The sequence below is a fragment of the Mustela nivalis genome, assembly GCF_964662115.1.
Source record: "Mustela nivalis genome assembly, chromosome: 16".
NCBI classification, from domain to species: Eukaryota; Metazoa; Chordata; class Mammalia; order Carnivora; family Mustelidae; genus Mustela; species Mustela nivalis.
Window position 1 is genome coordinate 23609653 of NC_139035.1, and position 20758 is coordinate 23630410.

At 40.3% G+C, this 20758-nt stretch overlaps 1 protein-coding gene across 4 annotated transcripts in view; it reads right to left on the reverse strand.

Annotated features, from left to right (window-relative positions):
- RALGPS2 (Ral GEF with PH domain and SH3 binding motif 2) overlaps positions 1–14708 on the reverse strand; it is a 158340-nt gene extending 143632 nt beyond the window's left edge. For 2 of the 4 annotated variants that reach the window (XM_082704089.1, XM_082704088.1), the window contains exon 1: positions 14541–14708. The gene's annotated coding sequence lies outside the window, so the exon portion shown is untranslated. The remainder of the gene's footprint in view (positions 1–14540) is intronic. The other 2 variants (XM_082704091.1, XM_082704090.1) reach the window with 1 other exon arrangement.
- Positions 14709–20758: the final 6050 nt, after the last annotated feature.

Sequence of the window (20758 nt, forward strand, 5' to 3'; positions counted from 1 at the left end):
AACTGAGCCACCCAGGCGTCCCAAGTAACTACATTTTCTGATTCCACTTTAACTCCTTTGTTGGAGTAATCTATAACTTTTTAAAAAATAGGATTGCTGGGGCGCCTGGGTGGCTCCATGGGTTAAAGCCTCTGCCTTCGGCTAAGATCATGATGCCCGGGGCCCTGGGATCAAGCCCCGCATCAGGTTCTCTGCTAAGCGGGGAGCCTGCTTCTCCTCCTCTCTCTCTGCCTGCCTCTCTGCCTACTTGTGATCTCTCTCTCTGTCAAATAAATAAGATCTTTAAAAAAAAAAAATAGGATTGCTTTAGGATTTATGGTATACATCCTTTAACTTACATGGTCCACCTTCAAGTGATATTATACCACTTCAAGTGCAGTATAAAAATCTTTTAACAGTATACTAACCAGAATTACTTAAGACAGCAAGACAGTCAAATTACTTAAGACAGCATTTTTTTAATGCTGTATACCTAAAATACTATTTCTTACCCTGCCTACACCTGGGTTGCTCTATTCTAAGTGATTGTGCAAGAAAATTAACTTCTCTTAGGGTCCTTAAGCTATAAGAAATTCAAGGTACCCCAAGTAGCATTATATATGTCTATGACATGGATATGATACATGTATATGATATACATCATACAGATATGCTATTTATTGAATAATTGTTATACACTTAGCATTATTCTAAAAGCTTTGTGTCATCTCATTTAATCTTCTTATCAACCCTATAAAGAAAGCTATTATTTATGATGCTCATATGACTGCGACAGAGAAGTTAACCTGCGCAAGGCCACAAGTTAGTAAAAAATACAGCGAGAATTCGGAGGTGCCTGGGTGGCTCAGTGGGTTGAGCCTCTGCCTTAGGCTCAGGACATCTCCAGGTCCTGGGATCGAGCCCCACATCGGGCTCTCCCCTCGGCGGGGAGCCTGCTTCCCCTCTTTCTCTCTGCCTGGCTCTTTGCCTACTTGTGATCTGTCAAATAAATAAATTAATAAAATCTTAAAAAAAAAAAAGAATACAGGGCGCCTGGGTGGCTCAGTGGGGTAAACCCTCTGCCTTCGGCTCAGGTCATGATCCCAGGGTCCTGGGATTGAGCCCCACATCGGGCTCTCTGCTCAGCAGGGAGCCTGCTTCCTCCTCTCTCTCTGCCTACCTCTCAGCCTACTTGTAATCTCTGCCTGTCAAATAAATAAATAAAATCTTAAAAAAAAAAAAAAAAAAGAATACAGCCAGAATTCTACTGCCAAAAGTCTGACACCAAAGCCTGTACTCTTCCCTGGGAAAAAACTGGATGTGGTCTCAAGAAGGGCAGGAAACATGGAAGTACTAGAATATTGGAAGAAGAGTATCCACAGAGCCAGAAATCAGAATCTTCAATCTCTTGCTCTGGGCTTGTCTCTCTCTCACACCTCATGATTTCTCACTTGAAATTTTGTTTCTCCCAGTATAAATGCCCAATTCTTTTCTCATCCTACCTTATAATAATCTTGTCCCACCTTATCAAAGGTAACTATTTTCCACCCCATTGCAAATAAACTCTTCAATCCAAACCATACCAAAAAGACTAATTCTTACTGTTTTTTCTTCAGTTGTGCTGGTTTCCTAATTATACTCTTTATACTTTAAACATACTTTTTTTTTTTTTTTTTTAAAGAGAGGGGAAGAGAGAGAAAGAGAAGGAGAAAAGAGGAGGAGGATCTTGAGTAGGCTCTATGTCCAGCACAGAGCCCAGTGCAGGGCTCAATCCCACAACCATGAGAGATCATGGCCTGAGCTGAAATCAAGAACTGGCCCCACCCAGGTGCCCAATGAAACACAATTCATTAAGGAACACTCTGGCCCTCCCCTCACTAAGTCTCCTCTCCTCTGTCAGCAGCTCTTCAATCTGACACTTAACTACATATGGTCTTATGCTATTTACTGTGATTTCACATGTAAGATTTCATCTTTCATCAAGAAGATGTAAGTGAGCGCAAGGCCCAAGATCTTAAAACTCTATGATAACACAGTACTGTGCCTACCTAAAATATTCAAAACTACTGTCGATAAAAACAAGCAAGTCAAAAGTGCAGTTTCTTATCTGTAAGATATCCTCAAAACATTACTCTTTTAGTAGACTTCCCTGGTCTCCCCAGCTTTAAGAGACAGGATCTAAATCACATAAAGTTACAAACACTACAACCACAAATCAAAACTGAAAAGTAGCAGAGTTTATCCTAGTGACAACTTACAGGTCATTCTTTTATAAGCTATGCTGATCAAACTTACATACTAATTCCCTGGCCAGAAATGTTCTAGTCAAATCTTGGGAATCTAAACAAGGACTGGAAGAGGTCTAACAAATAATTTACTTCAGTAACCTTAGAGATCTAGAGTAACCCCAGATATGAGAGCTGTGTTTACACTTGATCTTCAAGGTCCTGAAAGAGGAAGAGTGAAGAATTCAGCTAAATACGTTGTTTACACTCTCATTTAATCCTTACAATGATCCTATGAGAAGATACTCTAATGCCCAGTTATAAATTGGTGAACTGAGTGTAAAGAAACTTGCCCAGATTCATACAAACTTTAAGCACAGGATTAAAGCCACTATGTTGCAAAATATATATATATATTTTTTAAATCAAAATTATAAAATTATTTGACTGATTCCAAGAACACTCAAATGCATTATTAGAATTTTAAGGCAACCTGAAATCATAGTTTTGACATTCACATCCCTTTCAATGAAAATTAAACTCTAAGTTAGGATGCACATTTAATAGAAAATGCAAATGATACTAGACCCAACCAAAATCCATAGGCTTATTAATGTTTCTCAAGCAAGCACATTGAAGTATATCATTCTTTGTTCAAAAAATCATTAGTGGCATCATCTTTATGACATTTGGCTATCCAACTGGATAAAGACAAGAACTAGATCTTACATTAAAATAAGTTGGATGAATTAAAGATGAAAAACATTTAAGCCATAAAAATATTAGAAGTAAACATATGTGATTAAAAAAAAATCTTGGCATAGGAAGTTTTTCTAGACTAACAAAAGAAACAAGATACTGATATAACTAAAGAAAATATAAGACACAGACAGTGAACATTATTTCATCAATTCTAAGATACGTATATCCTCCCCTTTTAACCTCTCTGAAATCAGGATGTCTCTTAAAATCAAGTATGTCATGGTTTAATTGATAGCACAAGCATATATTTATTCTTAGTTGTACATAAAATAGTGTATCTTACAACTAAAGCCATCTTAGGCTCAATAAGATACTGAATTGACAAAAGATAAAACAGGGAAAACATCTACAACAAATGACTAAATATTCTTAATAAATAAAAAGCTCTTACATGTTAATTAAAGTTAACTAAGAGGGTGTTTCCACTCCACTGTTTATGTATCATGTAAGTTAGGGGTTAACTATACTACTCTATATACTTTTTGTGTATCTGATTTATTTCATTAAAAGATTTTAAATCAACGCACCTGGGTGTCTCAGTTGTTTAAGTGTCTGCCTTGGGCTCAGATCACAACCCCAGGGTCCAGGAATGAATCCCCACATTGGGTTCTCTGCTGACAGTCTGCTTCTCCCTCTCTGCTGCACCCCCTGCTTGTGCTCTCTCTCTCTCCCCCTAGCTGTCAAATAAATAAATAAAATCTTAAAAAAAAAAAAAAAAGACTTTAAATCAAAAAGACTTGTGCTTTTAAAAGAATATGAGAAAACAGGTTAAAAAAGAAAAAGAAACTGGAGAATGTAGCACAAACAATCAAAAACATGAAAATGAAAATACCACTGCAAATGTTTAAAACTGCAAATTAAAACAGGAAGCATTTATCACAAAAGAGATCAATATGTGTGCTTTTAAAGCTTACCATCAAATCAGTGATAGCATACACACTTATACACAATGGGAAAGAATTCAAATGTACTTAACTTGTTTGTTAAGTTTGTACTTAAACAAGCAACCCTTGTTTTAGGAATTCATAAGGGAAATGATCAGAAAAGTACAGGAAGACTTATTTTAAAAAGATGCTAACTTTCACTGTTTGTAATATGTAGAAGTTAGAAACAACCTATATATCCATCAAGGGATTGCCTAAAAAAATGATACATCTACATAACGTGACAGCATGCAACCATTAAAAATAACAGTATAGAGAAAATGTCTTTGAAAGTCATGTAAGTATTCCTGGAAGTACACAAAGACTATTTTTCCCCGTTTTAATTTAAAAATGTTTTCTATTGGTTTTTAACTGAAATATAACTGGCAAATATACAAAGGTTTTTTGTTGTTGTTGTTGTTTTTTAAAGATTTTATTTATCTGATAGAGATCACACGTAGTCAGAGGCAGGCAGAGAGAGAGAGGGAGCAGGTTCCCCGCGGAGCAGAGAGCTCAATGCGGGACTCGATCCCAGGACCCTGGGATCATGACCTGAGCCGAAGGCAGAGGCTTTAACCCAATGAGCCACCCAGGCACCCCTATACAAAGGTTTTTTTAAACGAGGATCAGATTTTTTAAATCTTTTTTTTAACTGAGTTTTAAAGACTAAAATATGTACTTATGTAAGGTACACTGTTCAAGAAATTTTTACTATATAGCCACCCACCTAACCACCATTATACGAACAACAGAACTTCTCCAGTACTCTAGAAGTCTTGCTCCTCTCTAGTCTCAACCCCTAAACACTACCCTGACTTTATCAACACAGGTGAGTTTGACCTCTTCCTGAACTTCAAAATAAAAGAATCATACAGTATATACTCTGTGTCTGCCTTTTTCTGCTCAATATTTTGTTTGTGATATTTACCCATACTTCCCAGGAAGGGCAGTAGTCCTTTTTCGCTGATGTGTAGTATTCCAATGTAAAGCATAGTACATATTATCTGTCCATTTTGTTGTCGATGGACATTTGGATTGTGTCTTATTGGGAGTTATGAAAAAAAGCAGTTGTGTTTTTTCAGGTTTCACAACTTATGTTATTTGCACTGTCTCTTAACTTTTAGATATTTCTATTAATAAAAAGGATTAGACAACCCAGAAAAATACAAGAAAAATATCTGGCATCTCACCACATACACAACTACCATTTTCATTTTAAGATTTGTGTTTTGGGCGCCTGGGTGGCTCAGTGGGTTAAGCCGCTGCCTTTGGCTCAGGTCATGATCTCAGGGTCCTGGGATCGAGTCCTGCATCGGGCTCTCTGCTCAGCAGGGAGCCTGCTTCCCTATCTCTCTCTCTCTCTCTGGCTGCCTCTCCATCTACTTGTGATTTCTCTCTGTCAAATTAATAAATAAAAGCTTTAAAAAAAAAAAAGATTTGTGTTTTACATAACTGATATTATGTTACATATATGCTGTTTCCCCCCCCCCCAAATCAATCCCTTTTCCTTTCAGTTATTTTTCCCTTTTTTCTCTCCCTCTCACCTTAGCTCAACTAGTAACAAACCTTTATATTTAATGTGCAACATTTTTCCATCCTTACTAGATCACCTAGATCACTTACACACATATGCACAAATACACATACATTAGGTTTTTGTTGTTTTACAAAAAATGAGATACTTTATATATTCCTCTGCATCCTGCTTTCCTCAAATATGATGGCAATGTCCTCACATCACTGATTACCTTTTTTTTTAAATTTTATTTTTATTTTATTTGACAGAGAGAGAGAGATCACAAGTAGGCAGAGAGGCAGGCAGAGACAGAGGGGGAAGCAGGCTCCCTGCTGAGCAGAGAGCCCGATGCGGGGCTCGATCCCAGGACACTGAGATCATGACCTGACCCGAAGGCAGCGGCCTAATCCACTGAGCCACCCAGGCGCCCCACATCACTGATTACTTTTGCCATAACTTATTTTTTAACAGCTTTATTAAGATATAATTTCAATACCATAACAACCTACCTGTTTAAAGTGTGTAATTCAGAAGATTAAGAATACATTTATCATGATGGGCACTTACTAATGTACAGAATTCCTGAATCACTATATTGTATACCTGAAACTAATGACACTTCATGTTAACAATACTGGAATTGAAACTTTAAAAAATAAATTGCATGATTCAATGGTAAGTAAAACCATCCCCACTCAATTTTAGAACTTTTCATCACCTCAGAACCCAGGACCTGGGATCATGACCCCAGCAGAAGGCAGATGCTTAACCGACTCCATGCTCCATGACAGGGCACCCAGGCGCCCAGTCATGGAGCATTTTCTAAGACTTATTTATTTAGTTGAGAGAGAGAGAGAGATAGAGAATCTGAAGTAGACTCCTTGCTGAGCAGGGAGCCCCACGCAGGGCTCTATCTCACAACCATGAGATTACAACCTGAGCTGAAATCAAGAGTTGAGGCTCAACCAACTGTGCCACTCAAATGCCTCGCTCCAAGACTTTCATTTTTTAAGATTTTATTTATTTATTTGCTTGACAGAGAGGAGAGAGAGCGAGAGAAAGCACAAGCTAGGGGAGCAACAGAGAGAGAGAGAAGCAGACTCCACGCTGAGTGGGCTCGATCCCAGGACTCGAACCAAAGGCAGATGCTTATCCCACTGAGCCACCCAGGTACCCCCCAAGACTTTTTTTAAAAATGAACAGATAAATAAGTGACTGTTTAAAAAAAAAAAATTATTTATTTATTTGAGAAAGAGAATGAGAGAGAAAGAGCATGAGAGGAGACAGGTCAAAGGGAGAAAAAGACTCCCTGCCAAACAGAGGGAGCTGGATGCGGAACTCAATCCCAGGACTCCAGGATCATGACCTGAGCCGAAGGCAGTTGCTTAAGCAACTCAGCCACCCAAGTGCCCAAATGAATGATTCTTAAATCAAAGTCTGCACGTGGAGAAAAAATTATAGTACTTTCTTTTGGCATTGCTCTAGATATAAGCATTATATAGGCTAAATTTGTATGCATTAAAATATATACACATATATGTACAGATCACATATGAAAATATTTCTGATGAGATAAATAAAATAACCCTATCTAAAATTTAAAAAAAAAAAAAAAAACCACCTAAAGTAAGATATCTTACAATGATGAGATGTTAGATGTATTCCTAGTAAGTCAGGGACATGACATTCAAGTGGGCCCTTCATGCTGCTGCCCAGAAATCACACCGTATTTCCTCCCCCTTCTGTTCTGTTCTCTTTTCCACTCTTTGAAAGAGGACTATAGGGGCACCTGGGTGGCTCAGTGGGTTAAAGCCTCTGCCTTTGGCTCAGGTCATGATCCCAGGGTTCTGTGATTGAGCCCTGCATCAGGCTCTCTGCTCAGCAGGGAGCCTGCTTCGTCCTCTCTCTCTCTCTGCCTGCCTCTCTGCCTACTTACAGTCTCTTTCTGTCACATAAATAAATAAAATCTTAAAAAAAAAAAAGAGGACTATATCATGTATTTTTCCCTCTTTTCAAACCCCTAATATAGACTCCTATTCTTCCTTATCCTCAACCAGTGACTTATTTTCCTTAGGTGAAACCCTGCCCAAGCCACCACTATCATATCTGTGCCTATAAACAGTGGACCCCTCAACAACACAAGGTTGACTGTGTGGGTCCACTTACTTATATGTGGATTTTTTTTCCAATAAATACAGTACAGTGCTGTAAATGTATTTTCTCTTAAAATTTTCATAGTAACATTTTCTTTTGTGTAGCTTACTTTGAGAATGTGTATATAATTCATATCAATATACAAAATATGTGTTGGCTGTTTACATTATTAGTAAGGTTTCCTGTCAACTATAGGCTATTAGTAGTTAAGTTTTGGGGAAGTCAAAGGTCATATATGACTTCTGGATGGCACAGAGGTTGGCGCCCCAACCTCTGTGTTGTTCAAGGGTCAACTGTATTCCATCTTCTCTCCTGTTTCTATAACCTCTCCGTACTCCTATTAAAGCAAAGGCTAATCCTTCCACCTGTGCACATAGATCAGGAGTCAGCAAACCATGCCCATGCTATCTATGGCTGCTTTCAGGCTATTAAAGTAAAGCTGAGTAGTAGTAACAGAGACTGTTTTGCCCACAAAGCCTAAAATACTTACTATCTAGCCCTTTGAAGAAAACTTTGCTGATAGTGATAATCTATAGTGATAGATTATCTCTCCTCTCATCTAATATGGGCACAGCTGGTTGCAAGGGCCCATTAAGTTCCATGCATAAGAAATAAAATAATATCCACACAAGAAACATACAGTATCAGTGATGTATCAGATATACTCATGACAAAAAAAAAAAAAGGATCTTAACAGGGAGAGGTCACCTATTAAGGATGAAGACTGAATGGCAAGACTCTCAAATAACCACTTGAAACTAGGAAATTATAAGGCAATCCCTTAAATCTTCAGGGAAAATTCTTCTACCTTAGAATTCTATACCCTAACCAGCCAAATTATTAACCAGGTATTAGCATGGAAGCAAGCTATTTTCAGCCATACAAACATCTCAAAAATTTCACCTCCTCATACATTCTCTCTCTTGAAAGTTAGAGTGATGCATCTCTCTAAAACAGAGGTATAAATGGAGAAAGAAGGCGGCATGGACCTGGAGACCACAGGCTCTGATAAAGGCAAAAGACAGAACTCAAGAATCCTGAAGGCAAATCATGGGCTAAACCTGGGTGGCAGAAGTCGAGAACCACCGTGTAGATTTGAGCAAAAGCATAGAAAGACCTAAGGTTTTTCCCAATTTTTAAAAATCTGAGCAATCAAATATCTGATGTGCTTAAACATCCTGGGACAACATCTTAATTAAAAAAAAAAAAAAATCAGAGACAAATGGGAAGCTAAGCAAAATTTAAAAAAAAAATTTTTACTCTAAGAAATATCATCATAGTACACTGCAAAGGTCAATGGTGAACATATTACGGGGTCATAATAATGTGAAAAGTGAACACTGCTTTAACCAAAAGCATGATATACTGGGTGATAAAAGATGATGTTCAAGATGGCCCAAGAATCCTAAAGCACAGACTCAGCTCCCACAGTAGCAAGCCAGGAGATAGTATGTAAAGTTGAAAAACAAAAAGTATTTTAAACTATGGGAGTAAATATCAGAAGAAACACCTTTAAAAGTATCAAAACTGAATGCTCTGAGAGCAGAACGTAAGAGGAAAGTTATACCAAAATGAAGCAGGGAACGGTGTTTTTCATTTTAAGTCCTGTAGTACGATTTTCTTTTTAACTGCAGTTGTATTATTTAAAGTCAACAATTAATGTGTTTGTTTAAAAAAAAATGGTTTTTTTGTCATTTAAGGTCAGTTAATTCACTCACCACAAATATTACCTAGATATTGACTATGTGCTAAGTACTTTTCTGGGTGCTAGGAACACAATAGTGCAGGGAAAAAAGCCCTTGCCCTCATGAAACTTATATCCAAAGGGAAAAAAATAATAAACAAATTAATGTATGCTATAATGTCAGCTAAACTAATGTTGTGAAGAAAAATAAAGGTAAGGGTAGAGTGTGGTAAGGATGCTACTTCAGTAGAGTTTTCAGAAAAGGGGTCCTTCCAAGAATTATCAAAAAGGAAATCAACCTAAAAATGAAAATGTGTTTTGAGAAAACGTCATGAAAGTAGGATTACAGGAGGGTATCAATTAAGTTCAAGGTGAGAGCTTCATTTTAAGCCTCTCATACTCCAAAGCAAAGTATCATTCAAGAGCCTACACCGAAGTTCTCAGTGGCACACAAATTGCTAGGCACCCTTGACCTAAAGTCACAGGAATACCGCTATTTATACTCTTCCTATATCCATAGCTAGCCATTACATATTAAAGTTACCACATAAATTTATACTCAAACTTTTTTCTATAGAATATGCAGATGTTTATATTTTAACTATGCAGTTAAAAGTTTTCCTAAATCAAAAGCTCAACAAATTATTCAAGAAGGATTTCAGTTTAATTCCAAGTTACCAAAATTCATCATATCTGATCTTCATTCTCTCACTACAATTAAACACTAAACATTGGGAATAAGACGCCTTTAAAGAAACAATTTATAGGGTAATGCAAAACATTCACTTTCCTTTCAAAGGACCCTCACTCAGAGAGCTGAGGTAGAGTTTCAATCTCTTGAATTATCTTTTCACTGAAAATTGAGTAACTAAAAAAAATGTATTAAGGTTGAAGGGATAACTTTATCCCAAATATGGCTGTTATACAATAGAACCTCATATTCAAAAAGTAGGATTTTAATGTATCTTATTCCCAAAATACTTATACCTTAAAAGTACACCAAAACTGACTCTTTTTTATACAGCACAATAACTGATAATGAATGAAAGAAAGGCAGGCAGGGACAAACCCCCCAGCCCCAAAGAGGAAACCACCCTTACAAGGATTTAATAAGGAGCCCACCACCTCTCCCACTGATAGGTAGATGACAAAAACCTGACTGGATGACAGGCGCAGGGAGTTAATCTGATTAAAACACCGCCTGCCAACAAGCCCATAAAGACCCCTAGTTCTAGGGGTACCTGGGTGGCTCAGTTAAGCATCTGCCTTTGGCTCAGGTCATGATCCAAGGGTCTTGGGATTGAGTCCCCCATCAAGACTGGCACAGGGCTCCCTGCTCTGCAGAGTCTGCTGCTCCCTCTTCCCCTCCCCCTGTTCACAATCACTCTCACTCTCTCTCTCACACATACACACACACACACACATACACACACACACACGTGCTCAAACAACAACAAGGAAGAAACCCTAAATCTAAATGCCAAATAAGCAACCCTCTTGGGTCCCCTCCCGCGTCAGGAGCTTTGTACTATCACTCAGTAAGGTTTGCTGCCACCATTCTTCTCTGGTCTCTCTCTCCATTCTTGACCAAGAACTGGGGACAACAAAGGAGAAGAAATCCTGTAATAGCGATACTTTTGGATTTTAAATAGGTTTTAAAGTTTAACTCGCAAAAAGAAAGTAAATCCAACTGTTTCAATTAGGGTAGAGTTTAAAGTTTAAATGTTATTTAGAAATTTCTGGAAAAGCAAACCAGTAACAACTGTACGCACTGATGTTGATGCTCTCCCCACCAAGCTCTACCGTCCTAAGATGGAGCACTGCAGTACAGCAACAGCTACAAATCAGGTTTGGGATGACTGCTTGCTCACAGGCCTTGTGCTTTCACATCTAAAATTGAGATAATAATGCCTACAAAGACAGCAGTCCTGGGGGGTGCCTGGGTGGCTCAGTCAGTTGAGCATCCAACTCTTCTTGATTTGGGCTGGGGTCATGATCTCCAGGTCCTGGGACTGAACCCCACAAGGGCTCCAGGTGTCAGGAGTCCCCTTGGGGATCCTCTATCTTCCCTCTCCCTCGGCTCCTCCCCTCGGAAGCGCGCACTCATGCGCGTGCACGCTCTCTAAAATAAGTAGATCTTTAAAACAACAACAAAGTTAGCAGCTCTGTCAATGAGAAGTACCCATATATTTAAGTATCAATAATGCATACTAAAAAGCTTTGTGATCACAAAGAACTACACCAATAATCATATTTTAAACAAAAAATAAAACTATCACTTCCAAATTTTTCTGATTTCAGCAAAAATGGCTATTAGAGTCTATGGAAGAAGAGTGGGACACTGGTCCACTCACACACACAGCCAGAAAAAGAAAATGTAGGTTTTTTTTTTTTTTAAAGACTATTGTCAGAGCACAGCAGGGGGAGAGGTAGGCAGAGGAGAAGCAGGCTCTCCGCTGAGCAGAGAGCCAAAAGCAGGACTCCATCCCTGGACCCCTGGGATTATGACCTGAGCTGGAAGCAGAGGCTTAACAGGCTGAACCTCCCAGGCGTTCCAAGAAAAGATGATGTTTTTTAAAATTTAGACTTAAAAAAAAATTAGACTTCCTCATAAACAAGTGCCAAGAGAGACTATTTTTAGCAAATATTTTACTCTACAAACCAAAAGACTAAAGTTGTTTAACCACATGCAAACTGCACATCATCTGACTTCAGGTAGAGTATTTATTTTTGGTTATACTTGGGAACCAGATACCCAATGTATATAAACCTCAGCATATTTCTTAAACAACTGTCTTAATGCTTTTGTTCACTCAGTAATAATTCCCACTATTCTTAGAAGGAAAAAACACAAACAATATCCTTAACCAAAACTCACCACAGGTGATTTTACTTCTTAACCTTAAAACTAACATTAAACAAACAGCATTATCTGACAATGACTAATAGATTATTTACTCATTTAGTCTTTAAACTCCACCAGAGCACAGACCTGTCTTTTTCTGTTGTATCAAAAATTCGGAGGCACCTAACTGGCACCAAATATGTACTCAATAAGTATGTGTGGAATGAATGATGGCATGAGTAAACTGGGCTTCTAGACTAAAGCTTAAGTGTGTAAAGTTGCAACAGAACATTTTCACTTATATATATATATCCATCACTGGGTACAAACAACCACAGTCTCAATTACAATGACACAGTAAACTGAAAAAGACACATACTATGTATTTGAAAACACAACTCTATTACTGGTATGTAACACACAAAGTAAAAGATTCACAAAGCCAGTTTTTTAGGTTTTTTTCCTCAAGAAATTTTCTTTCTTTTCTAATATCAAAATATACACATATATTAGAAAAGGCATGCTGCAATCTTGATAAACCAAACACTATCTTTAGAGTTCTGTTGCAATGGAATAATTTAGGCAAAGTGAACAGTATTTCTGGAGTTCACACAAAATATTTTGAAAAGTCAAAGTCCTTAATTAAAGGTTAAATAAAATGAGTATATTTCAAAACTATATTGAATTTTTAAAAGGGAAAATAAACCAAGCTTAGAATAATGTATACAAGAAGTCATCTAGTATCCTTTATTTGATCTTTAAGCTAGTAAGACAAGTTATTTTCCAAATTTTTAAAGCTGTATTATAAACTTCAGACTCACAAAGCTTGAATTAGAGAAGTTACTTTTATTAAGGTGACACTGTTTGGTAAGTTCCTTCATATAATTCTAAAGTCTACAGTAAGATATTCAGCAGTAACAGTACAGTAATATACATTATATTCATGATTCTACCCAACTTGCACAAGCATTATTATCTGGGTGGAACAGGCTTTATGGCTAGCAAGCTGTGATCTGTGAATGCAATAATATACATGCATGGATCGAAGTTTTCCAAGATTCTGAGGGTCATCTTCAAAGAGACTTAAACAAGAGTAGATCTGACGGGTGAATACAAAAATACAACAAAATCAATTCATAAACACCGGTACAAAAACAAGGCTCTCTACAAAAACTACAAGCGTTGGAGAAGGAAAAAAAAAAAAAAATCCAGGGCACATAAAAGATAAAACACAATTAATTGCTGCCTGTGTTTCCTACTTTACGGTATTAAACAGCGGTTATTAGATACTCCTTTTTAGCGCTCTCTTAAACAGGAATTTAGTGTTTCAATTGCCCCTCCTCCACAGTTAACATCAGTGCCCTTTCTTCCTCCTCCCTTACCCCTCCCAGTTCAAACAAATTAACATTTGTACCAAGGTACCTCCTATCAGCTCGCAGCTTCTTCCCAAACACGCCCACGTACACTGAAACTGGCCTGCGTCTACACAACACACAGCTACAGGAAAAGAGCTCCGAGGGGGGTAGGTGGAAGGGTAATTTAGCTCCGCACAGGTTTACGGCTATTTTCCAGATATTAGCTCCTCACGCTTAGCTCGGGTTTCTGCCAAATCACCTCCAAAACCCGGTGTTTATGAGCCTACCTAATCCCATACTGCAATGGAATTCCAGATATTTGCAGACAGATATCCCGGCTTTGCAAGTGTTTGATCAGATCCGTCCGGAATCTCTTTGCTCGATACGCCCGCTCCCATCCGTACAGCAACCCGACCCCCGGCCGCGCCCCCGGCCCCGCACCACGCCGCGCGCCCGGCCCGAGGCCAACACAGGACCAGCCTCTCCCGGCCCGGGGCTGGCGGGCGACCCGGGCTGCGGGGGCTCGGCAACAGGTCACCCTGACCGCGGGCGCGGGTTCGCGGGCTGCCGGCTCAGCTACCGGCTTCGGGGGCGCAGCGCCAGGGCCAGGGGAGGGGGTGTGGCCCGGCTCCGCGGTCCCGGCGCGTTGGTCCGGACTCCCGCTCACCTGAAGGGAGGCTGAGGCACAGCCGGCAGCCAGGGCAGCGCGGGCGGAGGCCAGGGGCTTTCGCCACCCAGAAGGGAGAGCGAGGCTGCCTCAGGGGGCCACCGCGCCCCCGGTCTCGCCACAGAGACCGGGAGCTGGGACCGCCCGGCCGCCTCCAGCCTCCGAGAGCGAGCCGCCGAGGGAGGCGCGGCCCCGGGCCCCCAGCACCCTCCTCCCTCAGCCGGAGCCTCGCAGCCCCCTCTCCGTGCCGAGGACGAGCAGCCCCGGGGCCCGCCGCCAACAGCTCCACACCGCAGCGCCGGAGCCGCCGCCATTCCCCGCGCCGCCGCCGCTGCAGCTCCGCGCCGCCCGGGGGGCGCAGCGCACCCACCTTCCCTCCCCCGCACCGCCCGCCGAGGCTCCGCACCGGGCCCGCGGCCAGAGCACCGACCTGTGCAGCCGCGGCCGTCGCTTCGAAGGATGGGAAGACGACGCCGGCTTCAGGCTTCGTCGTCGCCGCCGCCACCACCGCCACCGCCGGCCACCACCGCCTAGGCTAGCGCCCGGCGACCCAAGCAGTCGGCGTCTCTCATTCAGCGCCCGCCGCCGCCGCCGCCGCTCCGGGGAGGGGATTAAGCTGGATCCACCCCGTCAGCGCCGGGGGGTGGGGGAGGAGAGCGGACCTGGCGGGAGCGCGCAGGGAGGGCGGGGCGGAGCCGTGCGCGCGCGCACCAAACGAGCGCACGAGCGCGTGCCCCCTGCGCCGCGACCGGCAGGGTTTGCGCCGCGACCGGCAGGGTCTTCGCCGCGCGCGCCGCGCCAGCCGCTCTACTGCCCCACAAGCCCAACCGCCGCGGGGGACCGGTGTCCGCGGCGCGCGCCGCTTGCCGCAGACCCTCGGCCCCGCGCTCGCGGGAGGGAGGGGCCGCTACGCGCGCAACGGAGGGGCGGAGAAGGGTTGGAGGGCCGACAGGTGGGGCACCCGCCGCAGCCGACCACCTCCTCCCGCCACGCGGCCCAACACGGTGAAATCCACCCTGGTGTCCGTCGCTTTCAGCGGAGAACAAAGTCTGGAAACCCTTGGCCCCCAGATGAGATATTCCGCCCGCTCCAGGGGTGGTTTGACAATTAGTCGCTGCGGGCAAGTGAGGGGGTTCCGTATGTGCAGAGCCACCCCACTGCAGTAGAACATAAATTATGGTGATCAATACTCTCACACAGAAAGACTGGGGAAGTGTTAGAAGTAGGCCTTGGTAAGGGTTATGCAGGAGACTGCCTGCCCTTGGCTTCATAAGCAAATGACAGAAATTTGACATCCCCGGGGTCTCAGATGGATGAGTTCTGGGTGAAAAGTATTTTCACGTCAATGCGTGAACAAGATTCTGAAATATCAAATATTTTCTGTGAATGAAAAAGGAATGGATGCGGGATGAACGGTGGAACGGTGTTGTTTTGGAGGGTGCACTGTATGGGGTGGCCTACTTAAAATTAGCAACATTTGATGCCCTGTGACTGTAAATGGAAGGTTTTAAGTGAGTCACCTTTATACACGCTGTCATTAGACCACTTGGAAATGGATGAGTATTCGATGATCTGCAGCTCGCTCTTGAAGGCCACGTGCAGTTGGATGCGGACGGAATACTATGCACTAGCCTTGGGTATAAAACATGAGAGAACCAAAATTGTTCCCATTTGGTTTCTTTCCTCCCTTTAATAACCACTGAGCAGAAATGATTAATCTTGTATATTGAAGAATGCTCATTATTTCCTTCTTTGATCTCCTGGTATCCTAGCTGTTTACTCTTAGGGAAGCTAGAATGTCTTCAACGCCTTCCTTTCAACAGGGTTATTTCTTTAAAGCCTTCCCTCCCCCTCTCCACAAGGAGTAGGAAAGGTAGGAAGGAAAAACAAGGGTAGGAAGAGTTTATGGTTTTTGAATGTTATTGCATTTTGCTTTCAAAGACAGTCTTGAAAGGAATCATAATGAAATCACTGGGAGAAGTAGAGAAACCAAAAGAAGGGAAAAAACAACTTTCAAATAGAATAGACTTAGAAAAAAGAAAACAGACTATTGGTTAAAAGGGGGGAAGTGTGTTAGGTATACAGGAAGTTTTCCCATAGATGCTAATTGCTCCAAGTCCCAAAGAAACAACAGGCAAACAATTAGCACTTGGAGGAAAAATCCTTCTAGTTATCAAGTTAGGTAAATGTTTATCCTTTCTTAAGTGTTAATAAGAGATTAAGGAAAAGGTTGACTATGTGCCAATAATAATACATACAACAATTACACACACACACATCCCATTTTAAGAAATAAATATTTAGAAATAAGAAAACTGAGGAACAACGGGGAATTCTAGATTTAACGTCTTGGAATTACTTTAAACTTGAATTAGGGTTTCATAAAAACAAATAAGCCTGTGTTTCTACATCTACCAATAATTTTCACAGTTTACCATAAGAGCAGTGAAGTTTTCATTTGGATTTTGACAAGAAAAAAGCATATGACTCAGGAAGGCATGCCATGGATATACTAAATTCTTATTAGTACTGAATTTTGGAGTTTGGAATAATTACTCAAAAATCTGTTTCTCATGTTGATAACCTCTAAAATAATAGTTTTATTAGCCTTTAGAGTTGTGTTGAGCTCAAACTTCTGAAATTGGTGAGATTAAAAATTATGAATAAAAATATGGAAAGAAATTAATTCTCAACATCTTTTTTTTTGTCATAGCTTGGGAATTATTTTAGAAAGCCAGTGTCCCTTCCTAATTATTGATATGCAAATGGAACAATGCCTTTTTATATTTAAAGAGGACCAGCAGCAAATTTTTTATCAGAGCATCTTTTATCACAGTTAAATTCTGTACGTTGCTTTTTGTATTCCATTTGCTTTTGTCAGAAGACAAGAAACATGCAAAGTCTTAGTGTAACAAAAAATACTAATGTATAAAAGAGAAATGCCATTATATAAAATACAAATCAATAAGAATTCAATATGCTTAAAATTGTTTCAGAGGAATCACCATTATGTAACAGTTTTATTACTATCCATCAAAATTATTTCCAAGGGCTAAGCCAAATAACTCATTTAGATATAGAACAAGCCATTTCAGAGAAAAGAGACCACCACAGCAAGAACCAAATCAACAAACAACTCCTCTCATTACTGCTGTGAAAATCAAACTGTCATAGTTAGAAAGCTTATTTCAATAACCCCTAATTCTGTTACAACCAACAGAATTTCTGCAATCACATAGACCTCTATTATTTCTCTAACCATTAATCTCTTTTTTCAAATATATAAATATTGGCCGGACATTTTTAAAAAAGTTATTGGTTACGTTTGCAATGTTCTAATTAGAAATCTAGGCAAAATAGCATACCCAAGATTCACTCTGAGGGAAAGGATATATGGGAGTACTTTGAAGAGGTAGACACACGCTCTCCAGAAATCTGACACCAAGGTACAAGGAGAGCCTGCCACCATTCCCAATCAAGTGAGACATGCCACGGATACCAAGAACAAAGATAATCAACAGTCCATTCAAACATGAGTACCAACTGTCAAAAGGCATAAGGCCTAATTCAAGATTGAGCTGTTTCTCACATGGGCAACTCTATGCAAAGAGTGGATCGCCAGGGAAGTATTTACTTAGTGGTGACTAATGTTTCCCCAGAACAAGTCCTGGGGGCCAACTAGTATATAAATAAATGTTTGCATGAACTAATAATTTTCAATATTAACTTTAAAGATGATTTCAGTGGTGCCTCACTTACCTGGACAGGATAAAGAGGGTGTAGTGAGGGATTGAATATAATTAGATATTCTAGATAACAGAGGTTTTCAGCTTAAGCACTAGAAACAATTGAATTTAAACCACATGTATTGATTTTTTTCCCCCTGAAATATCACCAGTTTCTCTGTCTTAAACTAATAAAACATAGTATAGTTTAATCTATTCCTAATGACCCAGAGGTATTTTAAAATCAAAAGCAGTAATACCGAGAGATGTGTGTGGGAGTTTAGAAGTACTTGGTATCCTTCACTATACAATAAATAACTGTGGCCTACTATGTTCCTGAATTCCTTTGAGTCTAATTGATCTGGATGGTGTGCATTATTGACCTTCCTGATGGTGCTACACCACTGCTTGCCTACATGTATCAACATCCCTCCCTTTGAATTGTCTTACCATGTTAGCCTGGGAAATCAAACAACCAATATTTTTAATGTATGTATAAAATAAAAGAATCTCAAAATACGCTAAAACAACTCCAATATGTGTGGAACATTTACTTAATTGAAAGGCCATTTGACAACTTTCATGTTTTCCTCGATATTTTGGACATTTGGGTTTACCAGATAAGTGAATCATTATTGCATTCTACTTCCTTTATATAAATGTTGGACATTGTTCTCCAAACTTAAAGGAAGGTGGGTATTTTATTAATATTTGTCTCAGGAGTTTCCTTATATATCCTGCATCCAAAATAAGGTTAGAATTAAAAGCCCCAGGAACTGATAAATCTGTATCAGTAATAAATAAATAAATTGAGTGGAGAAGAAGGGAGTACTCTTGTTTATGGTGGAATATTGAATGCCAACATGTAAGTGTGGAGGGAGTACTGGAGTTGGACAATCTCCATTTTGCAAACATTGTGGCAAAGATTGGGTAAGACCAAAACCATCAATAGATGCTAAATGGAAGGAGACATTTTGATGAGGAACAGGCTATTTGCATCATCTCACAGTTCTTCCTATAGACTTCCTATTAGTTGCAAGGAAGGAAGAACACGAATTATACACTAGAGAAACTGGACAAAATCTTGACCAGGTAATCAAAATTAATGTCGTGAGTGAGGGGACAGATGGACATTGTCTGCCATGAGATGTGATTCCCAGAGGACACGGCACCTAAGGAGGAAGTTGAACGAGGAATCTGGTAAATATCATATTCCAAATGAAGAATATTCTAGGTCTTGGGATGCCTGGGTGGCTCAGTGGGTGAAGCCTCTGTCTTTGGCTCAGGTCATGATCTCAGGGTCCTCAGGTCATGATCTCAGGGTCCTGGGATCAATTCCCGCATTGGGTTCTCTGCTTGGCGGGGAGCTTGCTTCCCCCCTCTCTCTGCCCGTCTCTCTGCCTACTTGTGATCTCTCTCTCTCTGTCAAATAAAATAAAAATCTTAAAAAAAAAAAAAAGAATATTCTAGGTCTTGTTTTTTAATGGAGGAGGGTGGCTGTATTCTTCAAAGATGTCAGCATCACGAAAGACAAAGGCTATGAGCATATTCCAGCCATGGAATATGAGCCATGATAACTAAATGTAATACGAAATACTAGACTGGAACCTTTACTGGGGGTTGGGGGAAATAATTCTATAAAGCACATTATTGGCTTACTTGGAAAACAGGTGGTATATTGATTAGATCAAAGTATCAATGTTAAAATCACCAAAGTGGGTAACTATACCATGGTTTTGTCTCTAAATGCTGTGGTATTAAGGAGTAAAGGACTAGGAGGTATGCATGTTGAGAAATATATATACAGAGACAGAGAGAGAAGAGAAAACATAATAAAACAAGCAAAGCATTAACAATAGGTGATTTAGGTAAAGGGTATTTAGGTGTTCCCTGAAAATGTCTATAAATTTGAAATTATTTCCAAATGAAAAGCTTTTTTTTTTAATTTCAAAAAAAGCAGCAGCAGTAAAAGCAATCCAGAGACTCTAACATTATAATTATTTTAAATGACCACCTTACTGCCAAATCCCACAGGCTTTGTTGACTCCTCCCCTGAAATCATCTCATCTCTTGGGTTAAAATAATAGAAACAATGCATTTTATAATTGAGGAATCATCTAACTTTTTATTTAATGAATGAGGAAACTGAGCCTCAGAGATTGAAGATTTACCTAAAATTCCTTAATCAGTTAGCAGGATGGCACAATCTTGATTCGATTTCTGTCTGTAGTTGCTAACCTGCTACTGCTGAGTTCCTATCATTTTCCCTCGTTCCCCTTTCACACTCTGAGTTTCCTGTGGGCCTAAAATCTCTATCTACGATCATACAGGAGGCTTGTATAGTCTTACCATTTCAGCTACCACTGCTTCCCTGGGAATTTTTTTTTTTTTAAGGTTTTTATTTCACAGAGAGAGAGAGTAGGCAGAGTGATAGGCAGAGGGGGAGGACAAGTAGACTCCCCACTGAGTAGGGAGCCTGATGCAGACTCAATCCCAGAACCCTGGGATCATGACCTGAGCTGAAGGCAGCTGCTTAACCAACTGAGCCACCCAGGTATGCCCCCTAAGTCCCCCGGCATTCTTACCTTGTCTTCTGTCTGATTGCCTCCATGACCTCTGTATGAGGATATTTCATCACCAGTTCAACCCCTACATGTTTAAAACTGAAATAGCCACAGAGGAACAAATTAAAATGACTAGTAAAACCTATGAAAGTAAGTCCATCCTTACTGATAAAGACACATTAAAACATATCAGATATGTTTTGCCTCTAAGACTGCCCAATTAATAAAATCTATATAATAATTCAGTTTTAGCCAAGATGTGGGCAACAGGTTCTCTCATACTCTGATGGTAGGAGTATGAATGAACATATCTCCTTGCTGGGCAATTTGCCAAAAGCAAGGAAAGATTTACATGTACA